The sequence below is a fragment of the Perca fluviatilis genome, chromosome 5, assembly GCF_010015445.1.
Source record: "Perca fluviatilis chromosome 5, GENO_Pfluv_1.0, whole genome shotgun sequence".
NCBI classification, from domain to species: Eukaryota; Metazoa; Chordata; class Actinopteri; order Perciformes; family Percidae; genus Perca; species Perca fluviatilis.
Window position 1 is genome coordinate 2,278,341 of NC_053116.1, and position 14,842 is coordinate 2,293,182.

At 40.9% G+C, this 14,842-nt stretch overlaps 1 long non-coding RNA gene across 1 annotated transcript; it reads left to right on the top strand.

Moving 5' to 3' along the window:
• The first annotated feature begins 3,783 nt into the window (after positions 1–3,783).
• On the top strand, positions 3,784–10,287 carry LOC120559436. The gene is made up of 3 exons (XR_005639278.1): positions 3,784–3,906; positions 4,172–4,232; positions 10,187–10,287. It is a non-coding gene; the product is annotated as an uncharacterized LOC120559436 (long non-coding RNA).
• The last annotated feature ends 4,555 nt before the right edge of the window (positions 10,288–14,842 follow it).

Below are 14,842 nucleotides of genomic sequence, written 5' to 3' on the forward strand. Positions count from 1 at the left end.
ATGTGCTGGCCAGAAGGAAAGCAGAGCAAAATTTATGTTCAAGTAGTTAACATGCTTTTTGGTAGTGGGTGGGAGGATATAGTTATGTTTGTAACTTGAATCTTGTATCGTATTGTCTTGCTCTTCTTGAATACTGTTGTTTTAATAAAGTACTGCTGGTTGTTTTGCCCAGTTTCGAAGTGCTGATTTCTGTTTATTTGCCCCCCCCTCACCAAAAATAAATAGGCGAGTGTGCAGTCAAATTGAGGAAGGGTTAAGCTTAAGTCATCAAAATAGTTAAGTTCTTACATGGCATAAAAGTGAATTGTTTAAAGGTCACAAGAACAAGAAGAGGAAGTTGCACCAAGCAAAGGACACAACCCTGTGAGTGTGTGCGTGTGTATGTGGCAACAGAAGAATCTGCCCGGAGACAGGAGGATTACACCCCATCAAGGAAAAGGATAAAGGTTGAGGGATATTGCAGAACGGGGCTCACAACTTGACAGAGACTTTGCTAGCCTGAGCTCCGACTCCTTTGTCTGATGCTAGGGATACTCAGTGTCTTTTGTGAACCCACATATGTGATTGTAACTTATCTGCTGGACACAGTAAACTTTTCTTAACCTGAATCTATCTTCTCAGAGTTGATCCTTGAGTTTTGGTATCCATAAGTCCATAAACGTATGCGCAAGATTTAGAGTAGTTGGAGTCAGATATCTCGGACTTTGGGCCTGTGTCTTTTTCGCGGAAATTCCCTTTCTTCAGCAATTACTAACCAGCAGCTATTGCAGTGAAAGCCCTCCTGCAGTGTTCTCTGTCCTACAGTTGTCTCCGTCATGCTGCCTGGCCCTGTACCCATACATTCATGCCCTGTACTGGGGTTAGCTTCTGTTTCGGCGGAAGGGGGCTTTCCTATTTGATTATGACTGTCAGATAAAAGCAAGGGCCTTGCAGTGGAAGGTGGAAAATATGTGGACAATCTATTAAAGGGAAAAATCCCACAAATTTGAAAGTACATTTGAGAAGCACCTTGAGAACAAGGAGGCTAACCTAGCTTACCTTAATAAGGTAAAGGAGAACAGACTCTGTTGCTTTATTCTGACTTTTGGTACCACCATGACACCAGGTGAGGGGCACGGACTATGTAGTGTTCACTTTGACATTGAATGTTGGAATTTCTGTGTATAACATTATTTACTCTATGAAAGTATGGACAAAGACGAAAACTAAGGGCATTTACTCTATCATTTTATTTTAGTTTTGCAAACAGACATAACAGTTTTAGTTATTGTTTTTTGTAACGCCTTGTTTTTATTCTTATTTCAGTTAACAACAATGTTTTTCCCACCTAGTTTTCATTATTTCATTTGTTAACGATTATAACCATGGTGCCAACTCAATTCCCTATGGACTTAGCTACTGCCACCCCCAAAATATATAATATATAAATAAAATATATAAATATAATATCCATAATAATGCTTCTGGGAGATTTTGGCTTCACTTTGTACAGCGGGAGGGAGAGGAGACATGGAGACATTTCACTATCAGAATTTAACCCATTCAGTCCGATAACATTTGGAAAGTGTAGAAGAGCCACATGATTAAATCCCTCATCATAAATTATCATATTTTGTGTATCAGGTAAAAGCATTTTAATTTTGTAGTTTATCAAAGTATAATTTACTTAATTATACTTTGTATACTACTGGGTACATTAGTAGTGTTAGAACAGCTGTTGGGAATTGGTATGGGTACAGATTAAATTATTGGCAAATTATCAAAGATGTTTTATCAATATTAATAAAGTTATGAATATGTGTATTCATAACTTTACAAAACTGACAATCAATCAACACGGGGAACCACCCTGGAATCAGGGACCGATAACTGAGCTGTGAAATAGTCTCATTGGTGATGTTCCCTTTAAAATACAGATCAGAATTAATTTGATTAATTTCTCTGGTATCTTTGAAGGAACAAAAGAAGGGTGAATTCGAGGCCTGTTTAACCAGCAGTTATTACCACACATAGGCTACACAAATAATTACAAACAACTGCTATTTAAAGTATAACATAATTTATTTAACTTCAAAATTATCAGTGGCCAATCAATAATTCTTCAATCATCAAAACCTATATACCTTTTACAAACTACAACAAAAAGGCAAAACAAACAGCAAGCATTTGGTGAGCATGTCTCTGTGTCTGTGTCTGTGTATGTGTGTGTGTGTGTGTGTCTGAATGTGTGAGCGTGTGAGGAGGAGGAGGGAGGTGAGGAGACTGCGGGCGTAGGTAAACCCTGCACTATCATGAGGCAGACCGAGACTCTGCAAGATTCAAGATGGGGGTCAGGGAGAACGCATGGCTAGTTAGCAGGTTAGCTGGTCAAGCTAACGTGTTACAGATCTGATCGACTGATCTGATCGGACACTTCTGAACCTCATTATCTAAAGATATAGCTCCTCTAGATGGCATTGCCCTGGATCCAGGATTGAATTTAAAATCCTTCTCCTGACCTACAAAGCTCTAAATGATCAAGCACCTTCATATCTTGAGGAGCTCTTAGTACCTTACTGCCCCACTAGAGCACTGCGCTCCCAGAATGCAGAGTTACTTGTGGTTCCTAGAGTCTCTAAAAGTAGAATGGAAGCCAGAGCCTTCAGCTATCAGGCTCCGCTCCTGTGGAACCAGCTTCCGGTCTGGGTTCGGGAGGCAGACACCGTCACCACATTGAAGAATAAACTTAAAACTCTCCTCTTTGATAAAGCTTATGGTTAGGGAGTGAGGAGTTGCAGCGTCTGCCTAGACCGGCCCACCTGCTTCTCTTCATTGTTGTCAGATTCACCTACCAACCCTTATAGAACTGGCTCAGGTTTGCCTTGCACCAGCTCTTAATTATGCTGTTATTGTTTTAGACTGCCGGGGGACTTCCTTCCTTTGACACACTGAGCCCCTCTTTCCTCTCTCTTTCCCTCGGTGTGCATCCATGTCCAAGAAATGCTTGTTACTAACCTAGCTCTGGGGAGCTTTTTCCCCGGAGTTATGGGGGGGGGGTTTTGCCCAGAAGTTTTCCTTGGATTAGGGTGGCACCTAAATAATGGTTGCAGCTGTTGCCGTGGCCCTAGTCCGTGCCCTGCTATGCCCTGCTACACCCTGCTACGCTCTACATTGCTCTGCAACGCCCTGCTACATCCTGCAGTCCCCTGCTACTCCCTGCCATGTCCTGCTATGTCCTGCTACACCCTGTAACACCGGCAGTGCCCTGCTATGCCATGAACTACTACAACTACTATTTCTAGTCATAGTTCCATTATCTTTATTGTGACTATTATTGCCACTGTTCATCACACCCCCAACTGGCACCGTCAGACACCACCTTCTAAGAGCCTGGGTCTGTCCGAGGTTTCTGCCTAAAAGGAAGTTTTCCTCACCACTCCATGTGAGAACACGAACACGAACGAACACATACTCGTTTGGCGTAACTCGTAGTAGTTTGGCTGACAGGCTGCAAAGTTTACATGGAGGCCCAAAATCTTTTGAAAAGCACATGTTGGTCATGGATTCTTTTGTCTCAGAATCAGATGCTCTGTGATCTTTTTTGTTTAAAATCAAGTTAAACAATACTGCTGATCCCAACACAGCTTCATATCAGCGTTTTTTTATGTAAAAAGTAACTTAAAGTGTGAAAATGTACAATATTTACCTCTGACATTTAGTGGAGTAGAAGTATACAGTGAAAAAAAGGGAATACCCAAATGTTCCACCTCTTACTGGAAGAAGTTTTATGTAAGTGTGGGCGTAACTTGAAGGATCTTGGAGCGCTTTCAACACGCTTTGATAAACTATAAAGACTGGACATTTTCTATCAGTGACAGTCATCAGCTTGTTTTTCTTCTCTGTCAGCCAATCATGACCTGAGCAAAGGTAATTATATTTCAATTTATTATCACATTTAATCTAATCCTGTATTCATTGGACATTTTATATTTTGAGAAAACTTAGTGTATTTAATATTTAGACATTTTAAATATTAATCTATTTAATATCAAACCATAACTATATTATATGACACAATTATAACTAGCAGGATACTTCAATTTGATAAATGGCTCACTGATTAGGGTCATTAATTGTTTGCATTTATGTCCTTGTCTGCAGTATGTTGACTTTGTTTAACGTCTTTCCACAGATGGCATCAGGCTTTCTGTTTGCTTTGTTGCCGTTTGTCTATTGGACCGTCGGCTGCATCTGTAAGTAAAAACTATGAAATGTGTAATTTCTATTTGTGAAACACTTCACTATTCTGAATATATGTACATGAAATATTATTTAGATTTTTTAATGAAATGAAATGTGTAAAGTAACTAGTAACTAAAGCTGTCAGATGAATGTAGCGGAGTAAAAAGTACAATATTTCTCTCTGAAATGTAGTGGATTAGAAGTAGAAAGTGGCATGAAAAGAAAAGACTCAAGTAAAGATAAGTACCTCAACATTTGGACTGAAGTACAGTACTGGAGTAAATGTACTTAGTTACATTCCACCACTGATCATTACTGAGACCACGCAATACACTAAACTATATAAAACAAAGCCATAATAAAAACAGCAGCACATAATAACACTGTTATTATAACAGCAATAATGAAACAGCACAATAATAAATATGTACATATTGCATAATCCTACCTTTAGAAGTTTTTTCTTTCTTGATTTTCTGTCAGAGAAGTCCTTAATGAGGCCGGTAAAATCCAATTTGCGCAGAACGTAATTTTCAATGGACATCAGAGACAGTTGATTGAGTCGATTTTGGCCCATCGTGGATCGGAGTCGATTTTTAATTAGTCCCAGTTTTGAAAAAGAGCGCTCCCCGCTGGTGTTGGTTACACGCAGTCATAAATAGCAAGAGTGCCATAACAACATTTGGAAACACTGATTGTAGTTTCCTTGCTCTTGTAAATTGCAGTAGTGAACTTCCTGAGGTGTCCTCATTTTCTTTGACGAATTGTCTGAATTGTCCGATTTCGTACACAAAAATCCTCTTCTAGATCACCTGCATATTTTTTCTGCAGACTAGCTGCTTCTATGCGTAGATCTTGTAGGGGGATAGATGGGATCTCGTTCAAAAACCCAAATCTACTGAATTCCTTTTGTAGGAGTGATACCTCCCATCCAGCACAGCAACGAGACGATCTATGAATGTGTCGCGGCCTGATCGCTCATAGTCCGGTTCACTGGATTCATCTGCTTGTTTTTTTTTCCTTTTCTTGTGTCTCTACTTTGTAGACTTGGGAAAAAGATGGAGACATGTTTTTTGCATCACTCTCAAACTTGTCAAAATCTTCTCGTAGACTGGCTACATAATCCCTCAACGAGCTGACCAAACTAACACAGCGGATCCACTTTGGCGACACGACTGAAGCGTGGCATCGCGACGTCATACCTCCATGGTTGATGCTCCACGCCCTTGACCGGCAGCTGAATGGATGAACGCGTCACGTGGGTTTGGCTACTCCCACATTTCAAAACACTAATGGCGGCTCGTTCAGAATACGATCTCTTATTTTACGAAAATAGTTAACCGAAACGTGTTTCTGAAAACATTGTAAGCAAGAAATAGACCATACAATTGCGGAATCTGTCTTCATTTCAGATCGACCACGGTCAGTTTGAAAGATTTTCGATTGGATAGTTGCATTCAATGGATTGACTTGCATAAAGATGGGCATCAGCCAGCTTTTTTGACGTGCAGCATTTTAAAGTCGTTTGACGTCACCCAGAGGAATAAAGTGGAGCGCGACAGAAATGTCACACGGCCAGGTGGATCTGCACTGTAACAGCATTACATAAATCCAGGTCAGCTCCCTGTAAAGTAGTACTAGTCTTGTGGAAACGCTGCAGTACGTTGTTCTACATATTACACAGAATGGCATTCTCTACTGTAGTTTGTCCATCTTCACATACAGTGTCCTGAATTAATCCCATGTAGTAAGCCATTGGGTTGTGTCATTACTGATATTTTGCAGCGACTCCTGGATTCTGGCATAATTCTGTTGCAGTGCTTTTGTCGCTTGCACGTGAGCTGACCATCTAGTGTCTGAAAGGCTTTTCAGTCTAGGGGCCCTATCTTGCGCAATTGCCTTTGTATACCGACGCATGTATCACTCCTCATCATTCTTTGCACCCCACGCACAGCGGACTTTTCCCTCCACAGACGCACGTCGGTAAATTAGGGAATGTATTTGTGCTCCTGGGGGCGGTTCGGCGAAAAGAGGAGGCGTGTTCTGGCGCAAACGTTCCCTGGTGCTATTTTGCAGTTTCAGAAAACAATTCCGCCACTGACCAGGAAAAACCTGGTCTAAAGTCAGTGGCGCTAGTCTAAAGTCAGTAGTGCGTTATTCAGATGCTATTTTAGGGACGCATGCTTGGCCATAATGTAGCGTGTGCACAACGCGAATACACTTCGCTCATCTACAGCAGTTCACATTTTTTAAAACCATACATAATTACAAAGAAAATATTACTGAAAATGCGCTTCATGTGTTTGAATAGATCAGGAGGCATTTTACAGTACAATCCTCAAAAAGTCGCAGCATTCTTTGTGGTTTGTTGTGTGTTACACAACATTTCCATGAATCATGGATGTGTTGATGACATAAATGAGGAAATATTAGAGGACTTAAGGACACGTGATGTTGAACTACGGTGGGATTGGATACTCCGGCGGAATCTGGTCCGGGAGTGGCTCCTGATGGAGCGGGTGGACGGAGATGGAGTTGGGGGAGGAGGAAGGAGCACAACAGGTGCAGGTGGTGCGTTTGGAGGCCCACGCTCCATGGCTGCAGCAATCCTCTCCAGACTTGAGGAGAGAGGCCGCAGCAACATCGGCACCCGGCCAAGACGGGAATTTATTACTTTGCCGCATCCTGGACAGCTCCCGCTGGCGTGCGCCAGGCAAATCCGCCGTCATAATAGCACTCCGCCATGGAACAAGCGCGCCTGCTCTTAAAGGGAATGTGAGATGACGCTCTGATTGGTTATTTTCACGTTACGCCCAAACCACTCCTAGCTACTTCAGACCAACCCATTTTAGATTTGCGTCGGGCACAAGACTCATTTATCCCGCCGTTATAATAGCAACAGCGCCCGAGACCTGCCCACAAAGCTACTTGCGTTTTGCGTTTCACACTTGCGTTTCAGATTGTTAAAATAGGGCCCTAGATCTTCTAGTTGTCATTTGGCTGTAAACCCACTGTAATTGTCTGCCAATGGGATATGGATTTGGAGGAAAAATTAAAAAGTGTCTGCACTAAATAAAAAAATTCCTCCGTCTCAAGGCAGCAGTTAAAAGTCCCATGGCATGAAAATTTCCCTTTATGATTATTTTTTTTTTGTCATTGGAAATTTTTATTGATTTTAAACATAAATCCATAGGGAAACTCAAGCATCAGTACATGCATACACAATATCTGCCCATATGGACACCAGACAAGACCACTATAACCACAACAAACAAAAAACAAAAAATTTAAATAAATAAAAAATGAAGATAGGAAAAAGAAGAAAAAAAAATACAACTAGAACTGCAAGCAGTTATGAACGGGGTCCAAGCCTCCCCGGTGCCAGTCCCCCCGGTGCGAGTCGCCCCTGACGACGCTAAGAGCACGGAAGCAGAGCCCACGAAAGGGGAACCCAAAGCATGATGACGCTGAGGCAAAAGTCAGGAAATTTGACCAAGTGCGAGGTCCAAAGTCTGTAGTGAAATGCAATTGCAAATTTCCTCTTTGTTGCATAAAAGGCCAAAACACTTCTACCTCAATTATAGCCCCCCCTAAAGGGCGATCATCACCAAATCTGGTGGCGAGCCGCAGAGTGGCATGTCGAACAATAATCTCAAGTTTTGTGATGATAGCATTTACTGCAGCAGAGATATTTCCATTGGAAATTATTCCCATTTAAATGCATTGACTTATTTGCCAAAAGGCCAATATGTTCATTATAGCGCCCCCTAACAGCCGATTTTCACCAAATTTGGTAGGGAGGCTCAGTGTGGGATGCCGAACAACAGCAGTTGTTGTAAATGGTGTAATAGGCGCCGATTGATGTTTTCCTCCAAAGGTGCTCACAGGCGCACGTCGTTTAAAAAAAAAAAAAAAGTAGTCAAAAGTTGTTTGCATTTAGGAGCCTTAGGAAATGGACAGCGGCCAACACGAACACACACACCTATTAACTCGATAATAAAGCCGTAAAATAGGTTTTCATATCAGGACAGTGCCACTTCTCACAAATACAGATAGGATTGGAGATGAGAAGTTTAACTGACACGAAACCGCGATCAACTTCGTGGGAAATTAAGAATCAATGCCACCGACATAACTAATCACACTATGACAGACTCTCCATGTAGCACCAACTGCAATGTTGAATTGCACGGGATCAGCGCCTATGAATGGTGTTTATGTTGGATTAAAAAAGTGGGAGAAAAGAGTTACATTTGTACACTCTGAAGGTTATAGAAACTTTGTCAGGTGGGTTAAGAAGTTTCTTTATTGTAGAACACCAGGGGAGCACGCAAAAGCGAAAACCAAAACGTAACGGTAGGAGGTAAACATCAGTAAATATTGAGAAGTGTGAGCTGCAAGGTCTGTGATACATTCCCATTGCAAATATTCCATTAACATTGATTAACAGGGCAAAACACTTATACACTGATTATAGCGCCCCCTAATGGCCGATATTTGCCAAATTTGGTACAAATCCTCAGAGCGGCATGCCGAATGAGCAACACATCTACAGTTCTATATATTTGGAGTCATCCAGTGCAAAAATAAACATATTGAACATTATAACTCATAAAGGACGAACTATTAACATGTCTTACACACAGTGTATCAATCTTGGATGTAACAGTATGGATTAATTTCACAAAGACCCGAAAAACTCTGGACTTCTAGGCTGGATGCAAAACCTTCTGTAAGGGCTAGGATGACAAAAAAACATCAGCAGAAAAGGGCAATTGTTAGCTTTTAGCTCCAAAAGACTTTTGACTATTTATAATTATTAAGTTATAAAGTTATGAATCAGCAGTGCCGTTTGGCGTTGTATACAACATGCTCAACCTCAGAAGGGGTTAAAAGGCCCAAACGGGTATATGTTGACTATAGCGCCCCCTAATGGCCGATCTTTGCCAAATTTGGTAGAGAGCCTCAGAGCGCCATTGTGCAAATTGTTTTCAGACCTACTAGTTTTAAAAACCTCTTCTGCCTCCTTAACTTCTTTTTCCAGGTTAAGGCATTCTGCTGCCTTTTCTTTCTTTTTACGGGAGGCGTATTGAATTATGAATCCTCTCAAAAAAGCCTTTAACGCTTCCCAGGCTACCCCTGGAGAGGGGGCTGTTGGAATATTGGTGTCCTTAAATGGTGTAATCTGGTTTTTTAAAAGTGATCTGAAAGATGAATCTTTGAGTAAGGAGGAATTTAATCGCCACCTTCGTGATTTGTTTATCTTTGTTGGCTGCTGTATGCAGAGGGCGACCTCTGCATGGTCTGACACCAAAATCGACCCTATGGTACATGACGTTACGTATGAGATGAGGGAATGAGATATCAGGAAATAGTCAATCCTGGTATAGATGTGGTGGCAGGCAGAATAAAAAGTATAGTCCCTGCCTTTAGGATTCAGTAACCTCCAGACATCAACTAGGCCTAAGTCTTTACAAATGTTTATCAAGATCTCCACAGATCTGCGTTGTTTGGAATTAGTTGGCAGCTACGATCTAAAACCATATCAAATACTTGATTAAAATCCCTACCAATTATAATTGGGTAATTCTGTCCATTTTGAATCTCTCCTATTTTGGATTCCATAGTGCCAAAGAAAGAGGGCTCATCTAAGTTCGGGGCATATATGTTAGCAAGAATATATGGATGACCTTCAGACTGTAGAACAATCAATCTCCCATTGTCATCTGTGTAAAGTTTGTTTGTATTAAATTGTAAATGTTTATGCACTAATATTGCTCTACCCCTACTGGCATTCGAACCCACTGAGTAATAAACATGCCCTACCCAGTCTCGGTGTAATCTTTTATTATCCAGCTCTGAGAGGTGAGTCTCCTGGAGGAAAACTATGTCATATTTCTTAGCTTTCAGCGTGCTGAGTATTTTCTTCCTTTTAATTAATTGACCCATGCCTTTTGTCTTCCAGCTACAGATCTTCAACCCCCTATCATGGTCACTCCTGCTCATATAGATGTAGGTTAAAGCTTTGGTGTAGCGCAGCCTCCAAATGAAACAAAAGACTCAACAAAACATACAAATAACGTCCTCCATAAAAGTAGCACACAAAAACAAAACTGGAGTTAAAATACTCTATCAAGAGTGCTAAACAATTCACACTGTAAACACTATGTCCACGAACCACTCACTTTCAAGGCTACTTGACATAGCTACACCATCGAGAAAAGCGCCTGCTATGCTTGGACATCCTGATCCAACATTAAGTTGCGCAAGGCGCCAGCTACTGCTATAATATGAACCCAAAATACCTCATAAACTGAGGGAAAACTATGAAACTAACAGGGGAACTCTGCAGACGTAGCCTAATAACAATTTGAAGTAAAACAGAGTTTAAACCACACACCAGTATCATCAATCAAGGCTATGACAGATTAAGAAAGAGAGAAAAGAAACCTTCTAAGCCCTGTATGGAGAGTGAAAAAGATGGTAGATGTGACCCAAAGTCACATCTACCCAATCACCTGCTTATTTTTTTTTATGTTTCTTATGGGCCAATTAGGGTCTTTAATTTAGTTTGCGCTGAAGTACATTTAAAATAATAAAAAAAAACAGCCTGGCCAATCCGGGGCCCCTGCACACGTGGGGCCCGTAGGCTGCAGCCTACGCAAGCTTGTGCATTAATCCGCGCCTGTCTGCACCCGAGTGCAGATGAGCTTTCACACCATCCCAAACAAACCCGACTATTTATAGCGGAGGTATTTTGACAACAGTAAAGTTATTATTGTAAGTTAGCACACCTAAACAACAAAGTCTGAGTGACACAGGAAGAGAGCTGTCTCCGAGATGACGTTATCTTTTGCCTTCTGTAGAAGTGTTGAACTTACAGCTCGCAGCAGTTTGACCATAGATATATACACTAGATGTCGCCTTGAGGTTCTAAGCATACGTCAAAACCGCCGCCATCTTGGAACAGGGGTCGAAGTTTTCCCGCATTCAGATCAACGATGCTGCTTATTGATGTTCGATAGAGGAAATGAAAAGAACAAACAGCAAGGGATAACATTTAACAGGTGACAATGTGTTTTATGATATATATGCCGCCCTTCGACCAGCAATGAGCTGGTCTGAGCTCAGGCGTCAGCGGGAGGCGGAGAGCCCCGTGGCCGGCGGCAGCGTCTCTTCCCCCGGGCAAAAACACAGCTTCGCCTCGCTGCTGCGCCGTTCCCCGCTGATCCAGATCGGACCGGCCAAAGATAGAATGGTGATCGGGAGGATCTTACACATAGTCCGGGAGGATCTTACACATAGTCCAGGACGACCTGTATGTCGATATCGGCGGGAAGTTCCACTAAGTTTGCTGGCGGCAGACGGACGGAGAGAAGCTACAGCGGGGCAACAGCTGCATGATCTGGAGCTCAGTGCCCGTTAAAATTATATTTAACGCATAAATACATACAGAAATAAATAGTGGAGGAGTGAGCCTGGACATTTCAGTCTGTTTAAACTTCACTTTGAAGCAGAAACTCTTAGTTCAGAAGGGTGAAGTTTCCGTTTGGACTCAGATCTGTGAACCGATTATAATAAATATTCTATGTATTAACACATGACTTAGTCTCTTTGTTTTGTATTCAATAGTTCATCTTAAGTTTACTTAAGTGAAAGCAGTATCAAATGGAAGAATGGGACTACTAAACCTAGGCTTACAGGCACTAGGCATTACATTTTGAACAAAGTAGATTATATTAATATCAAAAGCTTAAATTTTCTCTGGACTTCGATCATAAAACATGTCTGACCTTTGGAACAAACCACAAAAACTAGAAAATCGCTTGAGATTGAGGATTTATGGTGATTTTATTTCTGTTAGACCTTTGCCTACATTGACGCTGATGCATTAAAGAGGAGTGACTCCCCTGTTCCAAGATGGCGGCTCTGTTGACGCATTCGTTCCAATGAACAGCAGCAGCCAGGCGACATCTAGTGTACTGTATATATCTATGCAGTTTGACAAGATATAGTGTGTAGCTTTTGTTTGATATCTAATCTTGGCAAAATAACTTTTTATTGAGTTTCCTGTTAGTGAAATGCTCTGAGTGAATTTAAGCTGGACCTTTATTGTGAAGGGCAGACACCGAAAAGCCAGCGTAGTGTTTGTTTTTACCTTTTAGATTTATTCACAGTTTAATATAATGCTGTTTTCTCCAAACTACTCAGAGTTCATTTTGTAGCTAGGAAGGAAATGGAACAGTTATACAGCCGCTGCATTGAGTTTTCAGACTGTTGTTTTAGTTGTGTGTGGATGGGAGGAAAACAAGAGGAGACAGCAGCTCCTGAATATCTCTACGTGATTTGATTTGTGCTGAACAGAATCCAGAGTGAGTCCAGCAGCCCCAGTGGAGATCTGCTGGATTTCAGGACCAGAGTGAAATGGAGGATGACAACCAGAACCCGGAGCAGCGGAGCAACGAGGTCCCCAGAAGACAAGCAGCAGGCTCGGACTCTGATAGCAGCCATGTTCAGGTCAGTGTTCATGACACAACAACCGCTCTAAAGAAACCAGGAAGAGAGTCAAGGCTCCATGGATCATCTGTTCATTCTGTTGATAGAGAGAGAAAGGAAGTTGTAGGAGCTGATTGAGTTATTATTTTTGTTCAATAAATGTCTGTAATATACTGTACATTCTGACCACAAGGGTGTAGTATGGGATATATAATACAAAATATTTTATTGTCATCGTTGCTGTTATATTGCCTTTATGAAGACTAATAAACTGCTGTTCATATTGTTGTTAGAAGTTTGGTGAATATAGTATAACAGTTGTTGAGATAATTAGAAAAGGCTGATAAAGTTTTAAATGTGTTTTAAATGAAGTCAGTGATGAAGGATAATATATAAAGTCCTATACACGTGTTGATTCTAACAACGGCCGACTGGTCAGAGACCAATACATATTTTTAGATGATTTATTAGGGGCGAAGGCCCTATTGAAACTGAAGGAATTATTATTCTTTATTCGGGCAAATTAATCGCCTTTTTGAGGGGCTTAACTCAAAAATTGTCGGTCGCATCAATTCTGGGGAATATTTACGTATTTTAAGGGTTTTGGGAATAGGCGCACAAAAATGGCTCTAACGCTCTCTCTCTGTTTGTCTGTTGCTATAGAAACGGAGAGGAGGAGAGGGACCCAAATGTCACCACTGTCAGCACTGTGACAAATCCTTTACAACATCTGGATATTTAAAGATTCATCAGAGAGTTCACACTGGAGAGAATCTACACAACTGTGTTCAATGTGGGGCAGCTTTCACACTACAGAGTAACCTAAATAGACATCAACTCATTCACACTGGAGAGAAGCTGTACAGCTGTGACCAATGTGGGGCAGCTTTCACACGACAGAGTAACCTAAAATGACATCAACGCATTCACACTGGAGAAAAGCTGTACAGCTGTGATCAATGTGGGGCAGCTTTCTCACGACAAGGTAGCCTAAAAAGACATCAATGCATTCACACTGGAGAGAAGCCATACAGCTGTTAACAATGTGGGGCAGCTTTCTTTTTTTTTTAACATCTTTTAATATGAACAGACATGGGAAGAGCAAACGTACAGAAATGGTTCCTTCCATTTCCCATCTCCTCTTAATGTACTCTGTGTTAGGTTTTTTACCTTGCTGAATGGCTTTGTATAACTTAGAAACTAATTTATTTAGAGAAAACAATGTAATTAATGCTAAGAAAGTCTGTAGGAACCCCAAGTTGCACTTTTCCAATGTTATTTTTATATTTCGATCAAAATAATGCCTAACCTGTAGAGTATCTGTAGAAGTCGTCCTGACCTTAACTATATTTGTTCTGCAAGAATTCGAAACTCATAAATGTTCCCTTGTGCACAAAAGAGTAATAGGTTGTAATACCTTTTGAGACCCAACCTTTAAATCTTTCATCAAGGGCATTTGGTCTGAAGTCAGAATCGCGCACCACCTTAAAATTCTAGACAATTTTTCTAAGTTGCATATTTGCATTATTCTATTCCAGGAGTTCAGAAGAGACTCATACATAACATCTTCAATTATATTGATATTCATTTGTAGTTTTTTTTCATTTAAAAGGGCCATAATGGGTATATCTTTCGTAGTAGTCCCTTCAACATCTTTCCATCCAGCTGAGTAAATGGGTGAACATAAACAGATTAAAAGTATAACTTGAGCAGCATAATAATAGTCCCTGAGACAGGGAAGGCCCAGCCCCCCTTTCTCTTTCATCAATTGCATTGTTTGATATTTTATCCTACCTCTTTTATTTTGCCAAATATATTTTGCCAATATGTTATCCCACTCATCAAAATGTTTTTGAGTTATCCAGATAGGAAGACATTGGAAGAGGTAAAAGAAACGAGGGAGGATATTCATTCTAATTGAATCCACCCTAGCATGTAAACTCAAAAATGGGACATTGTTCCACCTTTGTAAATCTGATCTTATTTTTTAGATTAAAGGCCCATAATTAGCATCGAACATTCTAGACGGATCTTCTGTCAGAACAGCTCCCAAATATTTAATGCTATCTGATTCCCATTTCCATTTGTACGTGTTTTTGATCTTTATAGGCGGATTGTAATTCAG